The sequence below is a fragment of the Dermacentor albipictus genome, chromosome 4 (assembly GCF_038994185.2).
Source record: "Dermacentor albipictus isolate Rhodes 1998 colony chromosome 4, USDA_Dalb.pri_finalv2, whole genome shotgun sequence".
Classification (NCBI taxonomy): Eukaryota; Metazoa; Arthropoda; class Arachnida; order Ixodida; family Ixodidae; genus Dermacentor; species Dermacentor albipictus.
The window spans coordinates 9,536,600-9,562,924 of record NC_091824.1 but is presented as its reverse complement, the minus strand read 5'-3'; the positions used below and the strand labels follow the sequence as shown (position 1 = coordinate 9,562,924).

Genomic DNA, 26,325 nt, shown 5'->3' with positions numbered 1-26,325 from the left:
AAGCACAAAGTCAGAGTTGACACAGACACCAAAAGACGAATCATGTACACAGCAATTTGTTCCTGTGACTTAAAAACTAGACCGACTTGCGTCTAGCATAGAAATGCTCACCACTAAAGTAGAACTTACATTTAAGGACACGGTTGGAAATATTGAAAACGCAATACAGGAAGTCCAGACGTTAACCGAGTTTCTTTCCTCAAAATATGACTCAGCACTGGAAACAGTGGCTTAATTACGTTCCATGGTTGACTCGCTGTGTTCCACGGTCCAGTTCCAGTCAGACCTGACAAAATAAGCGAGCAAATCAATGAAATGGTACAGTATAGGAGAATAAATTGTTTGGAGATCCACGGGCTTCCCAGCAAGCCAAAGGAGAATCTGCAATCCTTCCTCAGTGATCTCGCACGAAACTTGAGATAGCTAACTTTGCTGCAACTCAAGTCACTGCTGTTCGCCGTCTTCCCATCAGGGCAGTACTGCACCAGTTAAAAAGGGGAAAATTAGACATCCACCTTTTCGTAGCAATTGCTGCAAAGGACACCCGTGATGGTTCCTCGAAAGAAAAGAATCGCAGTTGAAGAAAAATTCCTCCTGGTCCGGGACGCAAACGCGGGACCACCACCTTTCCGGGACAGCCGCTCTATCATCTGACCTAAGCAGGTGGCTGGCAGATAGCGAAGTATAATCTGTCAACAACTCAAAGCAATGGCAACAAATTGACGTAATAGTTCCGGTGAGTTATTACGTCAAAGTCTCCCTTTGCTTCGAGTTGTTACGAATCCGACTTCGCCCTGCCATCAAAATTTTATTTTGGATGCTAGTGTTTTATTCCAGGTAACTGAAAACTGCAATAGTAATTCCACTTCATAAGCAAGGTGCATGCAATAATACTGAAAATTGCAGACCTACTTTGATAATCCCCTGTATAGCTCAAATATCAGAGATCATGTGGCTCTTACTATAACCCATTTTATAGATAAGCATAGCGTACTATCATTTAATAAATACGGATTTCTGCAGGGGAAGGGCACCCAACCACTGTTAGATTTCTCTGATCTATTGAATTCTACACTAGAGCACAGCCGAGTAGATTGTACATGTGCTTTTCTAATGAATGCCTCTAAGGCATTTGACAGTGCTTGTCATGACATTTTGTTACAGAAAATGTCTCTGCTAGGCCTTCGTGGATCATTCTTGAATCTATTAACTTTCTGCAGGATGGACGACAGCGTGTAAAAGTGGGTAATAGTTCAACTGATCTTACACATATTTATTCTGGAGTGCGTAAGGGCCCGATATAAAGCCCCCTGCTCTTTAACATTTATGTGAATGATTTGACCGATGTAGTAGGAAATCATGTATACCAATACGCCGATGGTACAGTTCCTTTATCCTGTGCAACTAATATCTCCGATGCAATTAGTTCCTTGCAGAATAAGCTAACTAAAGCTATGGACTGGTTTGCGGCGAATTTAATAAACGTCAACCCTTATAAAACGCAACTTGTATGTTTCCATAACCCCATGAAAAAAATCGTGCCTTTGAAACCGTTATTCTTTCACACATCTGACTGTTATACATGCACACGTCTAACGGTTAAATACGCATCTTTTGTTAAGTATTTTGGGTTACTTTTTGACTGTGATGTTTTATGGAACTCGCATTTGTTGCGCGCGGTATCTTGTGCATTATTCAATACGCTATGTCTTATGGCAATCTCAGTGCGAAAAATTATTGTGAATGCATTAGTCTACAGTGTGCTATTTTATGGCTTGACTGTTTATGGTCACTGCACTCTTAGATAGAGCACAAGAATTAACTAAATTTTACCTTAATTGTTATGAATTATGGCATACGACTTTTGTCCAAGGAAAGATACCAATTTCTTCGAGCTGTTGAACTTGCCAAACTTCACTTTCCTGATGTGTTGTAATTAAACAGTTCTGGAATGATTATATTAAGATATGGTATACACCAGCCCGTTCCCTGAGGCCGAAAGAAATGTATGTGATCCCCGATACAGCAGCAAAGTATGGAAAAAGAACGCCGCATTATTATGCTCTAGCCATATTTAATAAATTACTGACACATGTGTTTGAAGCTACTACAAGATGTGGTATCCAGAAATTACTGAGGATTTTCGAAGTTTAAAAGAACATTTTGTACAACTTCTTAAATATTTTGTTCCGACCCGCTAATAGCTAACTTCACTAATAACCATGTGCAATTTTCTGTGACCTTACTGTAAGGCACTGCCAGTCAAGCGCTTTGCGTCTTTAGCAGGCCTACTATTTGTTTTGTTTTTCTTCATGCACGATAAAGATTGTATTGTAATGGAGCGGCCCGGCTTTGGCCAGTGTAAACTCGGCGCTGCAGCGACAAACGGGCAACGGCTGTGTATGTCATCGCTTCTGGCTGGGGTTGCGGTGGCTGGGGCTGCACCTGAGTAACTCCAAGTGTTCGTTGTAGTTCCTGCTGGGCCATGTCAGGGACCGAGGCTACTTGAGGTTGCGAGGAAGGCAAGGTCTTGCGCAGTTCTTCGCGCACAATGACCCTGATGGTCTCTTAGAGGTCGTGAGAACCCGGTGCTGGGATGGCGCACTGCAGCGTGAGCACTTGGCGGGTTTATTGCCTGGTGCGCTTTTTCAGAATTTTCTCAATCATCGATGCCTCTCGCGAAAAATCAGCTGCGGTCTTCGGAGGGTTGCGGATCAGAACGGCGAAAAGTTCTTGCATGACACCACGCATCAGGAAGCGGGCTTTTTTCTCCTACTACATTTCCGGGTTGGCATGCCGGAAAAGACGGGCCATCTCCTCCGTGAAACTCGCGATGGTCTCATTGGGGAGCTGCACTCGGGTTTCTAGTAGAGTTTTCGCTCACTCTTTACGCACGACGCTTGTGAATTTCTGCAGGAAGCCGCTTCGGAACAATTCTTATGTCGTTAAGGTGGCTTCTCGATTCTCGAATCACGTCCTGGCGGCGTCTTCCGATGCGAGAAAGACATGGTGCAGCATCTCGTCGCTGTTCAGCTGTTGAAGGTAGCGACGCTCTCATACGTATGCAGCCAGATTTCCAGGTCCTCAAGTGTTGCACCGCGGAACGCCGCTGGATTCCTGGGCTGCTGCAGCACAATCGGTGTGGGTGACAATGGGATTGTCATTGTAGCTGCTGTCGCGACCATGCACTTCCTGATCTTCTTAGGCAAAAGTCCGTGCTCCGGCGGCTAGATCACTGGTCCTTGACAACTTTGGTGTTGTCTTCGTGGCTCGGGCTTGGCTCATGACTTTGCGGAGGCATTCGTTATATGAGCGCGCTAGCAGCTCCACCAGATCTCACATGTAGGGACGGTGAATATTACAGCAGCAAATCTGGGATTGACGAAACTAACTTTTTTTGGGCGGACTTGGGCCCACAAAAGCAAGTTATCCTCAAAATACAGCGACAGTGGCGAGCACGGTGGGCGATCGTCTAAATATGATCAGCGGGTCAAGCGCGCCGGCTTTTTACATGAGTCATTGAAAATTCCAGAGAAATCGCTGGTGCCCGCGTGTCTTCCAGAAAGTACTACACAATTCGCTTCGCGCATTCATGCTGCCACATTACACGAAGTTCGGTGACAACTGACAGTGCATAGACCCATCGAGAACTTTTGAGAAATTGACAGCTTTGGTGTTGTCTTCGTCGCTCGGGCTTGGCTCATGGCTTTGCGGAGGCATTCGGTGTATGAGCGCGCTAGCAGCTCCACCAGATCTCACATGTAGGGATGGTGAATAATACAGCGGCAAATCTGTGATTGACGAAACTAACTTTTTTTGGGCGGACTTGGACCCGCAAAAGCAAGTTATCCTCAAAATACAGCGACAGTGGTGAGCATGGTGGGCGATCATCTAAATATGATCAGCGGGTCAAGCGCGCCGGCTTTTTACATGAGTCATTGGAAATTCCAGAGAAATCGCTGGTGCCCGCGTGTCTTTCAGAAAGTACTACACAATTCGCGTTTTAATGCTGCCACATTACACGAAGTTCGGTGACAACAGTCCGGTGGCAGTCCGGTGGAACGTCGACCAACGTGCTGATCTTTGCTGCTTACTTCTAGGGCCTGTTTCACCGATCGCCAACTGCCCACCTGTTCACCTTGCGGCCTGCTAGCTTGCTGGCCGGCTGATCAAGGAGCGAGTAACGGACAGCGTATGGCGCAACAACTAAGCCACGAGTGTTGGCGGTCAGCGATAACATCGTCGCTGATGACGGACGGCAGCGGTGACGTCAGGAGCCTGGATGGTGCCAACACCTATAAAACGAAGGACCAAACGATGCTGGAGTGCAGTCCGGTGGAGCGTCGACCAACGTGCTGATCTTTGCTGCTTACTTCTAGGTAAGAGGCGCCTACTTGGTGGGAACGTTCGTTTTTCTTTTTGCTCCAATGGACTGCACTCCTGTCTCGAACCATGTCGCCGCGAGATTGTACAAAGTGTTCAAAGTTGTTTGAAAAAGATCAAGAGAGTGTATATTGTTCCAAATGCAAGAAAATATACCACGCGGGCAAATGTTCGGGAATGACTAAAAAGGCTTTCAAAAACATGGGACCACGCGAAATCGACGGCTGGATGTGTGACAGTTGTAGAAAGCAGGAATCAGGGGAAGAAACGTTAGAAACCAGTGACACGGAACGCAGAGGGGAAGGAAAGGGAGGAAAGAAAAATCATAAGAGTCATGTTGCAAAACTGATTGAGGACATTAGCCAGAAGATGGCGGCAGTCTTGGGCCGACTGGAAGAGATGGAAAAAAAGGTAGACAGACAGTGCACGACAACAGAAGGAATAGAAAAATCTATGGAACTGTTGTCACATAAGTATGACGAAATTATGGCCACCACTGTAAGGCAAGAAAAGGACATTGCAGAATTATAGATAACGTCAGCAGAACTGACGCGAAAGATGGCAGAAAAAGACAATGAAATTGCAAGCCTGAAGGAAAACGTCGAGAGTGCTGAACAGTACTCGAGGCGAAAAAACATCGAGATACATGGCGTCCCGTATAAACAGGGCGAAGATCTGTATAAGGTTCTAGCAGGGCTTAGCGCGAAGCTGGAAATACAGACAGTCGAACGTCACTCACTGAAGGCCATTCACAGGCTAAAAGAGAAGGAAGATAAGATACCCCCAATCATTGTCAGATTTAAGGAATTGGCTGATCGTGACCTGTGGATTCCGAAGAAATACGCACTCCGATCTGATGGCATATACATAAACGAAAACTTGACACGAGCGCAAAAGAAGTTGTTTTGGCTGAGCAGACAGAGGGGCAGACAACAGGGCTGTAAATTTGTATGGATGCGCAATGGCAGAATTTTCGCTAGGCGCAACGAAGGAAGTCCTGCCATGATCAATACAGCAGAAAACGATTTGGAAAAAATAAACTAATGGCAGAGTTCACTTCTTTTTCTGAGTGGGATTCTCATATAAATCAGTTCATTAAGGAAGAACGGTTAAAGCAGGAGCTAAGTTTATTACATGTAAACATACGAAGCATAAAGAAAAACTGGGACCAGTTATGTGCTTATGTAAACACTCGGCAGACAAGAGATGTAATTGTCTTGACGGAGGTTAATCTCGATGCCACTCGACTAAGCTTTTACAGCCTTGCTGGGTACTCTCGGTACGCTTGGTATCGAGAAAACAGAAAAGGAGGCGGGGTGGTCGTGTTTGTGAGCGATACCTGGTTGTCATATGAAATTCAGGTATTCGTAGAAAACGCAGAAATGGTGGTTGTCTCTCTTAGCAAGATGGATACAACTAACATTGTATGTGCAATATACAGACCACCTTGCACGAACATTCCTTTATTCCTCGAAGAACTAACCTCACTCCTAAAAAAATATATGAATGAGAAGCAGTTTATTTTAGCGGGAGACCTAAATATAGAAATAATGCTAAATTCAAGGAGGGTAGTTAGAGACTACTTAGACCTACTGGCTGAATTTGGCTTAGTTAACCTTATTAATAGCTGTACAAGAGAGGAATTTCTAGGTTCCAAGATAACTACATCATGCATCGACCACATAATTGTCCGCATAGCAGCCAAAAATTGTTCATAAGGAGTCATTAAATTTAAACTTGCAGACCGCTTGTAACTTGTAAACTTGACCGCTTGCACTTGTAACCATGAAAGAAACTTGTAACCATGAAGACAATGCGAACATCAGACCTAGAATCGGGAACATTTTAGACAACAGGAGTATACATAAAGCTATTCAGAACACAAACTGGAATGCTATATTACCTCTGGATCACATGAGGCTATATACTATATTTCTCGATAAGTTCCACCTCATGTACGAGACGTCCTCCAAAGCTATGAAAATAAAGCAAAGAAAACCGGAGAACAATTGGATAACGCAGGATATCACGGAATTGTGTTACTTAAAAAATAAAGCTTGGCAGAACTGTAGAAGGGACCCTGGAAATGTAGCACTTAGGCAGGAATTTCGCACATTGCGAAATCTTGTAACAGCCAAAACGCGACAGGCAAAAAGAAGATACCTATCCCAGCAGTTTGCGCTAAACAGGAATGATGGAAGAAAAACATGGAAATTGGCAAACAGTATAATGGGCCGCGTCAAACAGGCAACGATTGAGTAGGTCATCGACAAAAACTTTCCAAAAGAAGAAACACAGTCATTGTGCGAACTGTTTAACGAGACTTTCATTGACGCAACAGATAAGCTGCGCATTGCTCATGGTACGAATCGTCTCGAATATCAGCCAATACTTCCATGCACACATACAGCGTACCTTCCTGAGATAACAGAAACTGAGCTATGGAATATAATAGGTAAAATGAAGATGTTCAAACCACCAGGTTTTGATAAGATCCGCGTAAGAGATCTGTACTACAACTTTAACAAACTAAATGATGTGATTCTCAAAATATTAAACGCGATATTAGAAACCAGAATGATGCCCAAAGAATTGAAAATTTCGATAGTGAGACCTGTGTACAAAAGTGGAAAGAAAAGTGACTGCGCAAACTATAGACCAATTTCTATTATACCTGCCCTGGCTCATACTTTGGAAAAGCACGTGGCTTCCGTTATGCAGTCTTTCTGCGATAAATATTCATTAAACAACCCGGCACACTATGGGTTCACAAAGGACCGGAACACAACCACGCTCTTAGAAGAATTGTCGGATTACATTACCACTGCGATAGAAAACAATCGTCTTATGCTAGCATTATTTTTAGACCTATCAAAGACATTTGATACTATTGATCACGCCTTATTGTTGCAAAAGCTGGACAACCTAGGTTTCAGGGGCCGATTTCGTCAATTTTTGGAGGGATATTTCACCGACAGATCACAGTGTGTAAGAATTGAAAACAAATACAGTGAATTTAAGTCTATAAAATTCGGTGTTCCGCAAGGAAGTACTCTGGCCCGATTACTATTTAATATCTACGTCTCTGAACTGGGTTTTTTTAATTTGAGATCAAGAATCTTCCAATATGCAGATGACACAGCATTAGCACTAGAACTCCCTGATCTAGATCTTGGGTGCAATGTGTTTCAACAGGATGTGTGCAGGGTAATAGACTGGCTTACACAAAATTCAATATATTTAAATCGGCAAAAAACAAAGCTTATCTGTTTTAGAAACCCACACAAACGAATGCTCCTAAGGGAGTCTCTCTTTTTACATAACTCTCATTGCACTCCGTGCACATGTAATGCTATACCATTTGAACATGCAATCAGGTATCTCGGAATAATATTTGATGAGCATATAACATGGAATGATCATGTGCAGTATATATGTAACAGGCTTAGAGCTGTGCCTGCGATGATGTAGAACCTAAGAGGTAAAACTTCGATGCACTTGAGGCGCACCATATACATGGCGCTGGCTGAATCTATTATAACCTAGGTATTACATTGTATGGAACTTGTTCTGATCACAAAATGGGAGCCATAAACCGCATAATTAAAGGAATAGTAAACAGTGTAACCTACGGAACTATGCTGCAGCAAGCTGACAAGGAGGAACAATACAATAGGCTTGGCATACTGGAAATGCGTGAACTATTTTATTACACTGTGGTCACACGTCATTACTATGCAAAGGATTTCAAAGTGCCTGTCAAGAAAAACGTTGCCCTAAGAAAGACAGAAACATACATTAAGCCACGATGCTTTACACATTACGGGAAAAAAGTAAGGGGATATTACGTGCCACAGATATTTAATGAACTTGGAGAAGCGCTTGGAAATTTAAAAACTAAACGAAAAATGACTAAATCAATAAGGAAATGGTGCTCGTCATTGCAGATAAATCACTGATAGCCTCTTGCATGTGGAAGGTTGCTTTCCTAGATTTGCTCCTTGGATATTCTGTAAGTTGTCGTATGGCTCATTGTCAAGCTATTATGATGTCCTTTATTTATTTTTTACTTAGTTTTAATTTTGGCTCGAGTTGTAGTCATTATGTCTCTATAGTTCTGTATAATATGGTTAGTCTGTACTAGTATGCCTTACTTCATTGTTTTGGGGTACACGTTCGATGATTCACTGTGCTGCCTGAACAACCAACAAGCACGCTGTGCTTAGGTTGGACAGGAAATGAAAACCTATGTACCAAAAGAAGATGAATAAAATTTTTGATTTTGATTTGATTGGATTTGAACTGACAGTGCATAGACCTATCGATAACTTTTGAGAAATTTCTTATACGTACAGGCGGTCCTGCTCGGAGTGATATTTGTTAGACGCTGAAACATGGTCACAGGATAAAGATGAACGAGTACACGTGCCAGTATACAAAATCTACCACAATTTGCAGAAGATCGGGAAAACGTGTGTGGGCTGCGGTCGCGTTGTCTACTCCGTTGAAGCTGTCTGGTCACGGCACAAGGGTCAACTTTTCTTTGCGCACGTCACGCGTGTATGACAAAACGCGCAGAAATCACTTCGTACATAGCGAGGAGGACGTAGTGTAGTGGCCCTGTTCTGTGGGTAAGAGTACGTGGCTCAGAGGGGCAGCTGTCCCAACGAGAAATTTTGTGAGTGCAAAAATAACGTTGTAAAACTGCCTTTATCGGGCCATAATGCTGTGCATTGTGCTCCCTGAGGATGTAAGCCTCCGTTTAGCCATGCTCGTTCGCTGGCCAAACTTTGACCAGCTCACCAGAGAAATAGTAGAAGCTCTAGAGAATAAGATTAAAGGTGAAACTTGTGTCACTTCTCCGCCAGTTGCGTTAACGTAAAAAGAAGGGTAGTCGTTCCGATAGCAGCCTGTCTCCGTTGTAAATGCTGGACTGACCTGGCTGTGCGCACATTTTTTTCTTTTCTTTTACTGTTGTGCGGGGAAATATGTTTAAAATCAATTGCAATAAGCCCGCATTTGTTAGTCAGCGCTGTGTCTCGTCCGTTCCGTCTCCGTCTGTGTGTGGTTTGCGCTGAAGTGTAGATGAAACTAAATATGATCATCTTATTGCCTCTCGAAACATGCTTATACGCGCATCTTTTATATCCGCTGATGAGTGTCCACACTGTAAGCAAGCACGAACGAGCTCGACATATGCAATTCCAGCTTGTGGTTCGAGTAGCGACCAAACGGCCCTCAAATGGCTAGAAAACTGTGAGTAGCGGCCGGTGAAGACAGATAACCAGCAAACGTTAGGGTAAATACAGAATTAAATGATCGTCCGGAGGAGTGCCAGACCAAAGGAGAAACGAAGAGTGCTCGCGTGTGCTGCCACGTAGTCGGCCCTCGATAGTGTTCAGCCAAAACGGAGCTGCTGCCTTGACGGCTGCCGTCATTGTCCTATATAGGCTCACAGGCAGTGAAGCGGCCTGATATCAGGGCTATTTTGAACATACCAATCTTTCCGGAGAAGTAGCCAAGAGAACGAACTGTAGTTACACTGATGGACAAATGCTTGTCCGTGACAGGTGCGCCAGTGCTTGTGTCGTCTTTTCTTTGTGGGTGGTCCTAGGCTTTGTGCTGAATTTTTTGCTTTCAATATACCACGTACCAACTAGCCCCAACAGTTTTATTGAAGTGGAATGCTAACAAGAAATGACAATATTCGTACTCTTGCGCGAGTAATAACTGAAGAACACCATCTCGCAGCCTTACTTCTCCGATTGTCATAGAAGGTATAGGATTCACACTAAGCGTTCAAGATGAAATCATGCAGATATTACATACAGTTCAGTTTATTTTCCTTAAGGACCCCTGATTTCATGGGCATTACGTAAGGGGTGGATACAAGATTCGAATTTACACTCGTTGAAATAACGCTCTAGTTCAGCATTGCCCAGCAGTATTAGTTCAAGCACGCATATATGTGCACATACATAGTATACATATTCAAGTATATTCAAACATGTGTACACACATATGAAAGCCTATATATGTAGGCATACATACATGTAAGTGAATATAAACAACACATATAAGGAAAAATCATGTACAATGTAGTTGGAGATGGTAAGTAACCTGTTGTTAAAATGCGGAAGGCAGATTATGTCGACAATGGCAGGGGGGAGGCCGTTCCAGTCTGCCGCCATGCGAAGAAAAAAACGAGGCTAAAAATGTTGATGTTCGTAAGCGTAGTCGTGAAACCTGCAGCGAGTGGCTCGTCCGGTATGATATGCGCGCTGCGGGCGTGCTATAGGGCGCTTGATGTAGAATAATAATATTATTTGGGGTTTTACGTGCCAAAACCACTTTCTGATTATGAGGCACGCCGTAGTGGAGGACTCCGGAAATTTTGACCACCTGGGGTTCTTTAACGTGCACCTAAATCTTGATGTAGAATAGGACTGGGAAAGAATTTGTGGTAAAAAAGAGGGAAGCAATGCGCCGACGTAAAACGAGGTCCGAAAGCTCAGATAGTGATTTCAGTGACGTGACGCTTATGTCATCGTTGTCATGTACGACGAATGGATGAATCGAGCGGCGCGGTTTTGTACCGCTTCAAGAGCGTCGATGAGATACGCTTGATGCGGATTCCAGATTGCTGAGGCATATTCTAGTTTCGGTCGTACAAGTGATGTGCAGGCAAGTAATCTTACGTGATTTGGGGCTTTCCGCAAATGACGTTTTAGGAAACCCAAAGTTTTGTTAGAAGCTGGTATGATGGTATGCACATACCTACGCCAGTTGAGGTCGTCTGACACAGTGACACCGAGGTATTTGTAAGTGTTAGTTTATTCAATGCGAAATTATTAATTTTGTACGCAAACGTCCGAGGGTTATGGCTGTGGGTGAACAACATGCTTTTGCATTTGTTAACGTTTAGTGTCATTAACTAAGTTGTACACCATTCTGAAATATTAGTAAGGTTACTTTGTAGGGTTATCTGATCCGATGTGATAAGTACGGTGCGGTAGATGACACAGCGGGTTTCCGCAGAACTTCTACATTACACAGTCATCCGCGAACATGCGCATATTACAGGATACATGCAAAGGTAAGTCGTTGATATATATTAAGAATAGGAGCGGGCCAAGAACCAATCCCTGGGGGACGCCTGACGTTACTGGAGCCGGAGTGGATAGGTGGTTATTTATAACAACGTACTGCGATCGATTAGTAAGAAATTCTGCAATCCATGTTAAGAGAGTAGGATTTAAATTTAGCTGGGAGAGTTTCGCAAGTAATCATTGGTGAGGCACTTTATCAAATGCTTTAACATAATCAAGAAAGATCGCGTCAGTCTGTATGTTACTATCGAGGTGAATGTGGATGTCATGTAGAAAAACTGCACGCTGTGCTTCACATGACAACCCATTGCGGAAGCCATGTTGTGAAGGATGGAAAAAGTGATTACTGTCAAGCAAACTTATTATAGGGGGGTAGATCACATGCTCCATGATTTTACAGGGGATGCTTGTTAGAGAGATGGGGCGGTAATTAAGTTGCGAATTTCTGCTATCTGTCTTGAAAACAGGAACGACCTTCCCTGTCCTACAGTCGTCTGGAATGACTCCTGAAGAAAGAGACTGTGAAAAAATTATAGGTAAGATAAAGTGGGACGTTGTGTTTGGTGTTTTTCAAGATTTCGGTATTAATTTCGTCCATTCCAGCTGAAGATGACAATTTATTATTTCCATTATGGATGAAATTCCATGTTCACAATAATTTATCGCTGGCATTTCACAATGAAAGTCAAGCAAAGGTAAACATGGGGGTGCGGTCCCTTCATCGGAAAAGACAGTAGCGAACGTGGTGTTGAACAAGTTCGCACAGTCCACGTCCGTAATCCTTTCATTCAGGTCACTGGTGAGTACGATTTCTCGAGGTTCGTCACCTTGCAGTGTTTTCAAAAACTGCTTGGGATTAGTTTTTAGTAACTTGGGCAATTCTAAGTGGTAAAAAGAGTGCTTTGCTTGATGTACAGTAGAAAGGTAGTTTTTATCTGCTTCATGATATTTTTCTCATGCTTTCGGTTGATCTCTAACCTTTTCAACCCGGAATAGACGTTTCTTTTTATTTTGAAGCCTTTTTAATGCTTTCCTAAACCATGGTTTGTGACGACTGGCTCTGAAACTTACTTTAGGTACTAATTTATCGGTTAATTCCTTCAGCGTTCCTTTAAAACGTGCCGAATTGGCGTCAACGTTACGGTGGTGGAAAGTTGTCTGAAATGTGGAAAAAAATGTGCTAAGGCCCTCATTGATCGCTTCATAATCACCTTTGTCTTACAGCTGTATCGTTTGCTTGTACATTTCGCACTTTGTTGGTCGAAAAGAAAAGCCGACATGAATTACTTTGTGGTCGCTGATTTCATTCAGATAATGGATGTATGATAGGCTTTCGCGGTTGTTGGTTAATATTAGATCTATGATATTGGATGTATCCTGTGAAACACGTGTTGCTTCAGAAACAAGCTGGGTCATGTTAAAATTGAGGCAGATATCGAGGAAGTTCCTGGCTTCGGTTAGTCCTGTCGAAGTACACTAATTGTCAGTGTACCAGTCTATTTGCGGGAAGTTAAAATCGCCAAATAGTAGTATGTGTGCATTCGGGTGAGCAGCAATAAGCTGACACATGGTTTGGTTAAGCTGGCTACAAAATTCGGAAGTAGTGTGGGGAGGTCTGTAACAAACTACTAGTAGTACGGTGTGTGGGCGTGATTGGATAGTCACCCATAATATTTCCAGCTGTGAGTGAATATTGATGACTTCACAAGACAATCGCTCGTGGAATGCAATCAGTATACCACCACCGCGCGTAGATGCGCGGTCACTGCGGTACACACGAACGTTCGGTAGGTCCGACAGCACTTCAGTATCGCTCACGTCGTCAGTGAGCCACGTCTCGGTAAGTATTAGTAGATAACTGCTAGAGGACAATACAATGCTAGATATACGTTCATGTTCGTGAAGAAAACTGCGAATGTTAGTGTAAATTGCAGAAAGGGAAAGAGCATCGCTAGAGACAGCATATGCTCGGTTCTTCTCTTTCTTTTTTTGTTGCTTCGTCTGCTATGATAATTCTTTGATGCTGTTTGTACTGTCCTCAAAGACAACCCTTTTGATTCATATACAGAGTTTTGAAACGGACGGAAAATGGCTTGTTCTTGCTTTTCACGAAAGCAATCAGTTCATTACGGGCGTTTTGGACTGGGTGCAAGAAATCCTCACCGATGTCATGACTTGTCCCTTTAAGCATGTGGCCACTTGACAATATTGCAGTTATGGTCTTGTGTAATGCAAGCTTTACTATTATGGGCCGGCAGCGACCGGCTGAGGGACGGCCGAGGCGATGCGCACGTTCTGTATCCCTTGGTTCCAAGGTTAACTGTAAAATATCCCGGCAAACGTTTGCGACCAACTGCTCTGTTTCTGTGAAGGTTTCCGAGGAGCAGGGATCGTGGATGCCATAGAAGATTAGGTTATTAACGCGATAGCGTTAAGGAGCTCGTGTCGCAGAAAAGCCGGTGTCGTCGGCGTCGGTGTCGGCGTCGGTGTCGGCGTTTGCGGCGTTGACCGTGAGCGATAAATCACGGCAGGCGCTTCATAAATAAAAAGCAACTTCCAAGATTGGCCCGGTGGGAATCGAACCAGGGTCTCCGGAGTGTGAGACGGAGACGCTACCACTCAGCCACGAGTTCGATGCTTCCAAGCGGTGCAAACGCGCCTCTAGTGAATGCGGTGTTGCCTTCGAAACGAGCCGTGGAAAGTTATACTGCGGTGTATATCGGTAATTATGAACATGTAACGTACAGAAGTCACAATTACATGAGTTGCGAAGTGCGTTTCCGCTGCATTTCTTCTGCGCTTTCCGCACACGCAGAGCCATCTTGCGGCAAAAACAGAAGACCCCCTCCTCTCAATGTACGGCGCTGCCCCGACAGGAGGCGCGCCGCGCGCGCATTGGGACCGCTGCCAGGCGCGTCGCGGGACTCCCTCTCCCCTGACGACGCTTCGCCGTGCTCCCGGTCCTTTCTTTAGATTACTATCTATCTCTCTGCCCGTGCCGATCGCGACGTTTGGCTGGCGTAGATCGTTTCCCCTCCGAGACGCCGAGTTCTTTGGTTCGTTCCGTTCGCTCAGGCGCACGTTTCGTTGCCGCGCCGAACGCTGCGTTGCTCGACGCTCACCGCGTGATAGGTGGGCGCTAAGTCCGATGCGGGGCGCATCGTAAGTGATCGCTGTGCCGTAGCGCATTGTCTTATACCCCTTGGCGGGTCGACGGGAACGCTGTCGCGTCCCACTCTTGAAGGCGAAGCTTAAGCGTCCTCCAATTTTTTCGCCTCGAACGGTTCTCGGCGTCATCCATACGGGCTTCCAGCTCCGAAATTGACAGGCAGTGCGCTCTGTGCCAATGCGCATGATTTCAATTTCTTTCCGCAGTGGTACCAATGCCTGATAATGATTTTCGAGATCTGTTAGGCTTTCGTTCAATTTCCCGATTGTTTTGTCAGTATTGCCGAGCTGAGCTTTCAGGCCTTGTATTTCTGCAATTACCTGCGCATGGCCGTTAGTCAGGTTGCGCAATTCAGCGAGAAGGGCTTCAGTAGAAGCGCATTTCATTAACACATTCGGTAACAACAGTAACACAGTACCGTGGGCTCCGTAGCTGTACCAGGCAATAATTGCTCGCTTTTTTTTGCAAACATAACGTAAGGTTCACCAACCTGCATAGCGAGAGCGAACTGATTAGTGGTCCGTGCACTGGCTCAGTCACCAAGCCCACAGGATCGCGTCGAAGGTGCTTGTTCCTTTATAGCTGGTGTACTCGTTGCTATCGACGATGATGCGGCAGCCCAAGCTTTGGAGAGTTCCGCTGTCCAGCGTGCCCCATGCGGATTAGGCAGGAACTGCAGCCTGCCGACAGGTAGGAGCCGGGTAGTGGGTCTGTAGTTTCCAGGATCGGTGAGTCCGCATTCCGATGTTGTTGGCGATGCCGCATGCGCAAGCGCAGCCAGCAGCAGGCGCACAACGCAGTAGACCATCTGCATAGCGAGATTGAACTGATTAGTGGTCCGTGCACTGGCACAGTCACCAGGCCCACCTAGGTTCCCCAGTCACCAAGCCCACTTAGGTTTATCTCCTAAAAGAGAGTGTTGAAAACTCGCTAAGTAGGAGGTGTGGCCTGCATTATCAAGAGGCATTTATGTGACGTGCAACTAATGGGCTAATTGCAACTATATGATCGGATGAAAACGAGCGACGAACTAAAAGTGTGAGCCCTAACTTAGCACCACAGCTGAACCCTGTAAAAGAGCCTAATTTTAACTCGAAGCATTCTTCCCGAAGTCTGGCCATTTTGTCTGGTTTATCTCCGTATTTCGCTGTTTTCGTGGGGCAACGAGCTGATTCGTTCGTTCGTTCGCTCGTTCGTTGATCGTCTTAAAGCAACAGGTAATACGCTTGTAGAATAACCGCAGAACATGTATGTGGCCGCTAGCGCCCCACTAGCTCGACGCACATCTGTTTTTCGCTTATAGAATACGTGGAAAGCTTCGCATTACGTAGATGACAACTACACTTGAGTATGCCAAATTTTTGTAATGCGAAAAGAAAAGTTCTGTTTTAGCTGTAATAACCGTAGTTTTGTCCGTGTGGACAGTGAATGAGCTCTCGAAACAGCCGCTTTGTCCACAATAAGGGCTAAACTATTGCGACGCCCTCAACATGGATTCTGGATTTGTATCTGCAGCTCGAAGAACAACAAAATGACAAATATAGAAATTAAGTACCCGAAAGGAAGGTCATACTTAAAGCACGGTTAGAAAATTACGCGTTGTGTATGATTAAATTCGCGCACACTTGCTGAGCTCACACACAACCTGCCCAAACACGTCGAGAAACACAAGGAGCTCTGCTCGCGACCACAGTTGGATGAATTTGCTTGGCTTGAGCTCTACGCTTACCATGCTAAGTGACTTGGATAGTACAAAGCGCACAATCCGTATTAATACATGAGTTACTCGATGTATCGTTTGAATAAATAAGCATACATCCAACACTACAACTTGCCATTTGTGGGGCGTGTTAGTAAACTGACTGGGCAAGCATATTTAGCACCAGCAAATAAGGGCGGAATGGAGAACACACCACTCTGCGCATTGTGGTCTCGTCTCTCTTCTGTCCTTGTTTGCTGGCGCTAGATATGCTTTCCAAGCACTACAACTTCAATTGGAGGCGTACCGTAGAGGAAGACAACGGTAAAATACTGGCCACCAAGGGATTCTTTAACGTGCACCAAAATTGTTTTCGCATTTCGCCCATTTGGATGGGGGCAAAATCCAGAAATAGTGGTGTGTATAGTGTTGTCTAAATATGTACTGGCAAATAGCACTCATTACCCGTTGTAATCTTTGCAGTAAACGGGACATGTCCAACGGGAAGTTAGATTTTGGATCCTTTTCAGGCAGAAGCTGCAGCGCCGCCTCCTTCCACGGAGGCTTCTTTTCTGCACTGCCGATGCGGGCTGCTCAGGGCGGCGCTCTCCCGCGGCGGTTGGTGGAGCCCCAATGGCTGCCCTGGCCAGCTTTTTTTTTTTTTTTCGCCGATGCTGGCGCAGGGAGCGGGGTTCATTGTTGGCCAAGGCGCGGCAGCCAGCGCGAGGCGGGTTATTGTTGGGGCTGAAATCGGAGCGAGTTTATTCGGGCACAATAGAATCGCAGCCTGTGTGCAACTTGTTGCGCGTCGCTGTAACTCCGGTTACACTCGGCATTATGAAGCGCTGCGCCTGTTGACAACAAATGCTTCGAGTAGCGAGACACGCTCCTGGATGGCCCGTGTCTTGTGGCTACTTCTGTGCAGCGCTGATAACGCAGATGATTTCCGTGTGCAGTTGGCACCTGCAAGAGCTCGTCCAAAGCAGCGCACTTGTGCTAGCGTTAGTTTCTATATTTCAATCGGTATCTTGTACACAATAGGCAAAATCAGTATCTCGTCAAAAGTGCGCTTTTATTTACAAAGTTCTGTCTGCGCAATGACACCTTCCCGACGCAAGAAAGTAGACCACTTTCAGCGTGAAGAAAGTCACAACAGTAACACTGTATTTGGATTTGAAGAAATTTAATGACTTATGCTCAATTTTGTGATTTAGGGATTTTGGTCAAATTTTTAAATTATTTGCCTTACCACATGGACTTCTTGCACCTCTGCAGCACTGTCCACAGGTTCCTTGCCTTCACTAAGAAAATCAAAGCACTGGTGCAGCTCAGAGTAGAGGCTACTTACGTGGACACGCACAGCCGTTTTGCCAAAAGCCATCGCTAATGCTATCTTGCTGACTGAGTCAGTTGACGCGCTGCCTTCACCAGCCTATACAATGCTCGGTCAGCAAGATCATTTAACATTAAGTTCGTAATGACATAGCAACCCGCTATGTGTCATAGTGTCACGCTTGCTTTGTCGCCCATCTTAGGCTCTCGCGCGAATCACTGTTTGCGCCATTCACGCTTTGCTGCACACAACTATGTGGTAACCTCGTGTATGCCGGCCGACGTTTGTGCTTGCGTGTGACGGCCCGCAGAAAATGCAGTACACTCCGTTGACTCTTGGATCCGGTTTGCTTGTTGCAATATTTTACGCCTGGCCTGCGATTGATGCTGTTTATTTCGGTATTCTTGTTTCCTCCGGGTGCTCTGGCTGTGCAGGATCCTCTTGGGGGCCGAGGAGCAGGTTGCGACTCTTTCAGTCGGCTACAGGTGCTCGCCTCTTTTCTTTACAGCGACAATGGCGGCCTTGTCAACAACGTAGACGATTCAGATGGGTTCTTTTTTTTTTAGGTGTGGTAAAGGACTTATGTAAGAGGGCTCCTGCACCACTGTATGTTTCTTGCGGTCAACGTGTAGAGTCTTAGACTCCCACCATGCTCCGTGGAAGTCTTTTTTTCTTTCCTTTGCTTCTAATTTTCAAGCAAAGAAGCACAAATGATGAAAGAAAGCAAAATTTATTTTTTTACAGCGTCGCTTCAGGTTAACGCTAATCAGAAATTCCGATAGCCAGCGCTTTCACTTCGTGAAGCTAAAACAATGCACTGTGGTTATAAAGTGCGCAAATTCATCATTACTACGGAAAACCTAATTAGCTTGAAAATTTGAAAATTTCAGCGCTATCTCAGCCTCGCGTCAATAGTCGTATACGGGTTTATGTTCTTAAAACTCAGAACCAGGTAACGTGGCGAGGTACTTCTCATTTTTAAAGAAAATATAAATATTGACATGTTGATTGTATGTTATCTTGATGTACTTACCCACTCCTGCTATGTATCAATTTCGAGACAGGAGTATTTGTAAATAAATAAATAAATAAAATGAGAATGTCCATATGCGTCATTTACCTGCCACATACACCTGTTCAAATGTCGTTAACTTGTGAATTCAAATCGGTTCGCGCAGCTTTTCTTTCTTTTTTTAGTGCAGTTTTCATCCTTTCAATAAGTTTGACGCCTCAAATTTATTTTGTTTGGTTATATGAATACGCTTGCTAAAGCCTACTTTAATAGTCTGACCATATTTTATCCTGTAATGCTTGCGTAGACGTGCAGCTGGTGCCAGATCCATGATCTTTATCTACATGGCAAACCAAACATACCAGCTGGTGCAAATCATCTCGACAAGGCGGATAACTTTAGTGACCGTTCGTGCTGCCTTCACCAAAGTGGCGCGTTGGGCAGGGTGTGCTTTTCACTCTGATGAAGCTGAGCCACGCGTAGAGCAAGTCCGCAGGCGCATCTCGTGAACGGCGAACAGGGAAGCAATGAGGAACGTCGCAGCTGCGCTAAGGACTAGTTTGACCTGCGCCCGATCCACTGCGCTCATATGACGATGACGCGCCAGCACACAGCGCTGATGTCGCGACGGGTATTGATGGGCTCACGAGGTATCAAATGTGTGTGACTGTCATGGATTTTCTTGCAAAATATGTTGTCATTTTATGAAGGTGATACCAAGAGGCTGAGTGGTCTTATGTTTTAATTTTGTTGCTATATTGACCTCTAAACAAATATGGAGAGATTAAATAAACTGGAGAGATTAACCGTTACAGAAAGAAGAGAAAGAAAGACCGCGCTACACTCGCAATTGTTTATTGAGCACAAAGCTTGTTAGATATTTATGGCACACACTCTGGACTACAGAGGGCCGCAAAGAGCAAACGACAAGTCATCGTGTATGCAACAAACCTGGCAATTAGATTTTTGCCTCATATAACAAAACACAAGCTTGGCAGCTGACATGAATATGATATGCAGTTCCCGCGCGGTTTTACATTCGCTCCTACCCAGAATCCTCAGGGCGGAGAAACACAATCCGCAGTGCGCGGATAGGTGCGCACTGATAGCCTGTTTAAAATTGTTGGCCTGTTCCCTCATTCGGTCGTTCACAGAAGGACCGACCTGCCCGACGTATGCTTTTCCGCAACTTAGCGGCACCTGGTAGGCCACTCCATTCGAACACTACCCGTAGCGTTTTGCTTACTTGACTTTGCACGTTTGTACAGCGCATCCCGTGATTCCTGATCACATGCGAGCCAGTCAGTTCGTGGCGGAAATCACAACAGCTACCTCATATCTGTTCGCCACCTTCTTGAGGCTGTGGCTCACCTTGTGGAAATAAGGCACCGCCTGTGCTTCTCTTCAGAAGTACCACTCACCTCCCTCACCACTATAGGATTATTACTGCGTTTGAGCTTCTGCAGCAAGGTTTCTGCAACCGAGGTGATACCCGAACGAGGGAACCCGGCATTTGATAGCCGTTGGACCTTGCGCTCAACACTAGACTCCAGCTCGTCCGCACACGAGCGCGGACGCGATACCTCTTTTAGCAATTTTTGATTGCGCAGGGTCTAGGACAATAGGTGTTTTCTCACTCGCAGTGAATAGCGCCAGCAGACATGTTAATTTAAAAAGCCCTATGTTTCAATCTAAAAACTGCCACTCAATATCAATTCAAATGTCATGCGGGAAAGATAGGTCATTGCTATGGAGTTTATGAAGATTGAAAGCATTAGCAATTTCGTCACTTCTAGGTAAATAATACTGTGTGTTCATCGTAATTAAAAAGTCCGCTCCGTATCTAAAAAGTTTTAACACATGTGAACCTTGAAGGAAGTCATCAACGATTCTATCCATTTCGGAAAGAAAGAGGTCACAGAATAATGGTGCTACGCACGGACCGATACAAATGTCCTTCTTTTACAAGAACGGCTGGTTGCCAATAAAAATAAATGTACCACTCACGTAAAGGTCGAGTAAAGTGAAGAAATTGTCAGCACCAAGACCAACAGCACTCCGCAACTGTTGAGCAGTGATTCCTTATCTGCGTCAAGTTTCGCACAATCTGAAAAAGGCAGGGCAACGTTCCGGCGTCAAAGTGTTCTTCATGGCGCCAAATCAGCTTTTGAGTTTGTGCAAGTTGAGCTGCCCTACGAGAATGCGCAATCCACACCATACAATCAAGCACAAACATGCTTACGTCATCTGCAAAAGAAGGGAGCTGCCTACAGAGGTCCACTCTCTTATGGAAGACACTGCTTTGGTCAGACCGCCAAGTGCTTGAATGTGTGTCTGCAAGAGCACAACAAAGTCGGCAATATCGCTACGGATGGCCAACTCGCTGCTCATTGTGAAAAAAAAAAAAAATGTGACGCGCAGCCACTTGCCATCCTCTTCTTGATCAGGCTGTTGTCGTGTATCGCCATTTCAATAGCTTAACAAGGGAAATCGTAGAAGCTACCGAGACCACACGGGCAGATGGCTGCATCAGTTGGCCGTCAGTGGCTTCATCAAAGAAAGAGGTGGAATTCTTGACGTATTCTGCACGTGGAAATGTACCTTCGCCTTCTCTGCGGATTCGGATGGGTGTTTACGCTCAGTATCCGCAATAAAATCTCAGTTGAAAGTTAGCTCTTGTCCTGTCTCGACTTCTCCCGCGCCCTTACTGCGCTAGGTTTCTTGCATTGCGAATTTGTATGTCCGTGGTTGAAATCCAAGCAGGGGATATTACACGACATTTAATGCGTAAGCATTCTATGATGAGTACTCCAGAAAAACCACGTTTGTCCCGTAAGGCCTTCTAACTGACAAATAAGTGCGCAATTTGTCACGTTGTTGGATGATCTTATCGTTGAAGTTGCGAAACTGTGGATGATTGGTAGCTTTACATTCAATAAGAAAAACTGGCCACGTCACCGTCACCTCGACATAGGAATTTCATGCAATAAAAAGTATAATATTGTTACGCGTGGGGAAAAAGAAGACCGGTGAACGTGCTTGCGGTACCGAGTGGGCAAAGAGGAAAAGCGCATAACAATATGATACCCGTCAAAATGATAGTTGGCAGAAGGAACAGCGGGAACAGCGACAGGAATAATCGACAGCAAGAAGTCTAAAAGAGGTGTTCTGAAGCGGATTGGAAACGACGTCATATCGAGCGACGCTCGATGGGGTCACGTCGCCATCACCTCAACATAGTCATTTGATGCAATAAAAACAGAAAAGGGTAAAAATAAATTTTAAATGAAACAGGTTCCCAACATCCAGAGAAGAAATGCAGGTTGTCCGATGCAGAATAAAACATTTTACGCAAAACAGCAAAAGAAGATTAAAAACCACATTATTGTATGGAATGAAATTGGGCTTGAAATCTTATGATGTGGTCTAAACAGCATAGACATAATATGCAACGAAAAATTATACATACATTATGAGACTTCTCTACTGTTGCGTTAGCATTATTTGGCTCCGAAAAAGCGATGCCTCTAAAGCGCATCACTTTTTCACTTTTTATGTGTCTTCTTTTGTCCCGTCTTTTAATCGCGCTACCGTACTCCCTTGATGTCTGCGCAACGGTAGATAATTCTCAGAATTTATGTGGCATGTTTTTGCAGCAAAGGACTCGGCGATTCTTTAGGGACACCGGCGCGAGTGGTAAACGTCCAAAGGACTGCTGATTGAGGATGGCAGCTATCACCTGAAAAATAGTGCGCATTTATGGCAATACGCGATTCTGGAAAAGGGTGCAATTCCAGCAATATTGCCTTAAGCATAGGTCATAATTCACTCAAGCATTCTTTTCTATGGGTACAATAGGTTGAATTACACACCCAAGAAAACACCCTAAGGCTGCCATTTTCGTTTGTCTTTGCAGCATATCCTACAAGAATTGCTAGTGGTAACACTGAACTTACAGTTTCTACGGGAGCTGCTGAGATGACGGTTGTGCCAGCATGCTGATTAGTGCACGAAGTTGCATAAGCTTGGTAGTTCTAGCGTGAAATGGTTTTGTGGCTTACCAAATTGATCATTCTGAACAATACACTGTGTTATGAGTGCAACAACCCTCAATTACTAGGCCTTGGCGCAGAGAGTCGTTGCTTTGATGTGCAATGGCGCATCAAAAACGCCCGAAGCGAGACGCAAGAGGCCCCTGAGTGACAGGACAGAGCTGAACGATCGCAGAGCGAGTTCCCTCTTTGTGGGAAACTCTGTGCGAGACAAGTGAACGACGGAGCGGCTACCAACAGTATTTTGCTATCGCGCTTAAGAAAGGAGAAACGTACTGAACAATCCCGGTCGCTCATATAGTGCGATTGTAAATAATATCCATGGTAGGTTTTATAAGACGTGCGTGGGAGCTACGAGAGCTAAATATTGGCTGTGTTTTGCGTAGCTCGTAATGATTAGTTTTCCATTGTGGAGATGTTCATCTTTGTCACGAGGAGTTGAAATGATGATATGCCGGGGAACGTTTATGTGGATATCGCCGGGCCAAATTAAAAACTGAACCAAGTTTATATCGAGGAAAACACTTTGCACAGCGCAAATTATCGTATGCCTTGGTTGGCGCCGCCTATCGAGAGCCGAACCAGGGGCGCGCGACGTGTTGCAGCGCCCGCAGCTGTAGCCGTTTCGGACGGTTGGCCGCTCGCGTGGTCAGCCGCGAGGCCCGGTCGAGGGCTGTCGTCACGCGCGTCTTCCCACGTGTTCCGGGAAACGACGCCCCGTGGGACCCCCGACCACACCCGCGCCACTGACTGCTGCGGTCCGGTTTTTCTTGGCCACCTTTCTTAGGCCGCTTCCCGTCCACCGGCCGGTTTTTCCCATTGTCCGTAGAGCCCGCACTACTCCCCTGCCTTTTTTTTTTTATTAGGCCGTGGCCCCTTTTTCCGCGTCTTTCGCCTCCTGAAAGGGCGGATGGGCTAACGAAGCCGCGCAACGGGCCGACTTTTCTTTTTCCTTTTTGCTAATATTACTGCCATTATTCTGGGGTCATCATCTCGCGCGTGCAGCCAGTTTTTCTGACAGGGTTCGTCGGCCCCACGCTCGGTCAGCTGGCCGCGGAAAAAGTGTGAATTGTGTGAAACGAAGGACTGGGAAGGGACGTGGGGATGAAGCCACTGGGGAATCTAACATAATGCTTTTTCCCGTGTTTCTCCTATTTTGTCACGAATTTTGTTTTCTTCGCATCATTTCTTGATCTTTCTAATCCTGCCCGGTTCGCCGATTCCTGTTTCGAAATAAAGAACAATCGGAAGACCCTGGTCTGTCCAAAACCGGCGCCCTTCCCACAGAGCAGATCGAGGGCGTTTCTGTGTGCCGATATATTGTTTCGAAAACGCAGCGGGCTCGAATAAGACTCCCAGTGCAGCGCTCCTTTTAGTCGCCCACAAATGGACAATTGTGTGCTGCTTGAAGGCAGCAAGGCCGTCACATGTCAGGACCCTCACTAACAGCAGACAAGTAAACTGGAGGCAAGTTGTCTGTTCATACTTGTGTAAGAAACGACAACTTTCTTCCGGTTCTTTATCTTTTCCTTAATATTTCAAACTTTCTGTTAAAAACACAGTCTCCGCTACTCTTCCTATGGTTTCAAGGTCACTTTCCTTAATAAGCGATTGAATGTCCTTTCATTCCATAAGGATGAGCTCCCGTAATCTCCATTGCACATGGCTTTTGCCTATTCCTGATAGGGGTTCCTTGGAATAAGCAAGGCCGAGTGAGCACATGAAAATTCAACTTTTCAAGAAACCAGATTTGCAGACTAAAGGCTGCATAGCAAATGTTAGATTGCGCAGGCCTATTTTGTAGTCTCGTGCTTACATTAGTAGACTTTTCATGAGTTGACCCTGTTTCTATGCCATTATTTTTACCACACCTAGAATACCCATATTGTAAAAAACGCCTAGGGTAATGCTTATGATTTGGGTTGACTTTTTGGAACAATAATGACTAGTGGCAGCAGTTGCGAGTGCGTACGAGCGAGCCACGGAAAATCCTTCTAATAAGCATCTACTGTTCCCTGCACAGATATCCTAAGGCACGCGGATCCGATGGCACTGCGTCTTGAAGTTTGCTATGGTGCATGTTCCAGTGGACGCACGACTGATCGCTGACCTCAGCGTAGGTAAGCGGCAGCGCCATCTTCTTCCGAGTTTATATATAACCGGACACGCCCAGATCATCGAGGCTAGTGGCAGCGAGCGTGCACGAGGGAGCCTCGGCGAATCCTGCTAATAAGCATCAACTATTTGCTGCACAATTGGGCTTTGGTTTTCTTTTTTTGCGAACTCTTGCACATAGCAGCTACTGCCACTACTGGGGTTTTCTTCTCTGTCCTCCGTTTGCATCATGCCCTCAAATGCTGAACTCGCGAAGCGTGTTGATGCGCTTCAAATTGTTCCGCAGAGAAAACTGGCTACTGTGGTCCAACAAGTCCTTGCGAGCGCTAATTCAAAGATGTCTACTGAACCTGAAACAATTATTGATGTCTCTAAGAGAGACCTTGAGGAATTCCAGGGGGGTCTGGCTTACTTAAATGAAACTATTGAAGAATTTGGGTTTGAAGACGGGAAGTTGAAAATCGTGAACTCAACACTCAGAAAGGCAGTCTTGGAAAAGGAAATAATTGAGCTAGAGCAATACATACGCTAAAATAATGGTGAGCTTAAGTGTGTGCCCTGGACTCAAGGTGAAGACTGTGTGGCAATTCTTCAGTCTGTTGGAAGTAAAATTGACTGCCTGGTATCGAGGGACGACATCAACATTGCCGATCGAGTTCCATCTGCCCCAAGCACGAGAAACTTGATCGCAAGGTTCACATCGAGGACAAAGAAAGCATAATTCATGAGCAAGGCACGTAAGACGAATTTTCAGGCTCGCCATATAGGCTTTGATGGAGCAGAATCAAAGCCCATCTATGTCAAAGACCATCTGACACAGGAAAACAAAAATAGATTTTCGAAAGCTCTGTCTCAGAAAAAAAAAATCGCTGGCAGTTCCTATGGGCAGACGACTGCCCAATAAAGCCAAGGAAGAACACTAACAGCACAGTTTTTCGCATCCGAGACGAGACCGATCTGAGAATTTTCACTAACCATGCGTAAAAGCACGTTTTCGCTTCTTCCAACACGCTTACGTTGAGTCAAACGAACTATCGTCGCTGTTGTTGAATTCAAGCTGCTGAGCTATCTATTTCAATGAAAGAAGTCACAAAAAGCACTATGATGAATTTTCCCTGCTGTTATCATCAATCCAAGTTTCGTTTTCACGGGTTTGTGTCACAGAGATATGGTTACGTGATAATGATAAGAATTTAATTCATTTCTATCGTACACTCTTGAATAGTGTCGTCGTGCCTCATGCAGCCACGGCAGTTCCGCAATCTTTATTTCACAAGATGTAGACAAGAAACACCGACTAGATTTACACCTTAGCACGCCTGATTGCGAATCAGTGTGGATTGAAATCAATAAATCGTGCTTCAATTCTAGCGAAAAAAACACTGTATTTCGCTGCATCTACCGATCACCGATCTCTAGTGTAAACACGTTTTGCTGCGCTCTAGATAAAATA

At 45.1% G+C, this 26,325-nt stretch overlaps 1 long non-coding RNA gene across 2 annotated transcripts; it reads left to right on the top strand.

Moving 5' to 3' along the window:
• The first annotated feature begins 4,337 nt into the window (after positions 1-4,337).
• On the top strand, positions 4,338-24,899 carry LOC135910387 (uncharacterized). 2 transcript variants are annotated; one of them, XR_010567037.2, is made up of 3 exons: positions 4,338-4,379; positions 11,960-12,028; positions 16,891-17,465. It is a non-coding gene; the product is annotated as an uncharacterized lncRNA (long non-coding RNA). The 2 variants fall into 2 exon arrangements; XR_010567038.1 differs by lacking the exon at positions 16,891-17,465 and adding an exon at positions 24,781-24,899 and having other exon boundaries at positions 4,342-4,379.
• The last annotated feature ends 1,426 nt before the right edge of the window (positions 24,900-26,325 follow it).